The 1,124-nt window shown below is 46.6% G+C and overlaps 1 protein-coding gene across 4 annotated transcripts in view; it reads left to right on the top strand.

Moving 5' to 3' along the window:
* The window catches only part of LOC102498578 (F-box only protein 17), a 42,228-nt gene that overhangs the window by 1,637 nt on the left and 39,467 nt on the right, over positions 1-1,124 (top strand). The gene's annotated exons all lie outside the window — the stretch shown is intronic.

Below are 1,124 nucleotides of genomic sequence, written 5' to 3'. Positions count from 1 at the left end.
TTCCCTCTCTGGTCAAATTGAAAAAAACAAATGAATAAATAAATAAATAAAGTTAAATAATTCTTTTAAAATATATATACAGTACTTGTTTACTCCACTTTTTCTTTTCTTTTTTTCTTTTTTTTAATGATTTTTTGCCATCAGTCTGTGCTAGCTGGAGTGAGACAGAGAAAGTGAAATATCACCCCCCAGAGGGGATGGCCACACTACAGTCCCTTCTCTTTCCAGTCTCCTCTCAGGATTTTGGGACACATGCAGACACATACACGCCTGGCATGATGTTTCAGTCTTATGTACTTTAACTGCAAATTTTGGAGATTTTTATTTGTTTGTTTGCTTGGAATAAGGTTCGTGCACTCACTGGAGAGTGAGGGATGGAAACTGAGAAAGCATCCCCCATTCCTTCCCCGTTCTTTTCTTCAGATTTTGGGCATGCAAACGCACATGCCCTGTGTGTTTTTCAAGCCACTTGGTCCAGGACTCAAACCACACAGTTGGCCATGTAAAATCCATCAGCCTTAACCTCTACGCCACTTGCTGACCCCAATGTTCAACCTTTTTTTGGGGGGGAAGGGGGTTTCTATAGGGCACATGTGCTCGCCAGAAAGACAGAGACAGAGAAACAGAAAGCGAGAAATCACCCTCCAGGGAGGATGGCCACACCGCAATCCCTTCTCCTCCATTTTCCTCTTGGGATCTTGGGCATGCACGCACACACGCCCAGCGCGAGTTTAAGCCACTGGGTCCGGGATTCAAACCACAGTCAACTACATGGGAGTCCAGCGACATAGCCATTACGCCAACTGCTCGTCCCCCAATGTTCCAGTTTTTTTTGTTTTTGTTTTTGTTTTTTGAGAGGTTTTTGCAATAGGGCGCGTGCGCTCGCCAGACAGACAGAGACAGAGAGACAGAAAGCGAGAAATCACCCCCCAGGGGGGATGGTCACGCTGCAATCCCTTCTCCTCCATTGTTCTCTGGGGATCTTGAGGACGCATGCACATGTGCCCGGCATGAATTTTAAGCCACCGGGTCCGGGATGCGAACCGCGGTCGGCCACATGGGAGTCCAGCGACATAGCCATTACGCTAACTGCTGGTCCCTCTCTCCCCCTTTTTTTTTTTTTA

This window comes from Tupaia chinensis, unplaced genomic scaffold (genome assembly GCF_000334495.1).
Source record: "Tupaia chinensis unplaced genomic scaffold, TupChi_1.0 Scaffold138910_1, whole genome shotgun sequence".
In the NCBI taxonomy this organism is placed as follows: Eukaryota; Metazoa; Chordata; class Mammalia; order Scandentia; family Tupaiidae; genus Tupaia; species Tupaia belangeri.
This window is presented reverse-complemented; position numbering and strand designations above follow the sequence as displayed.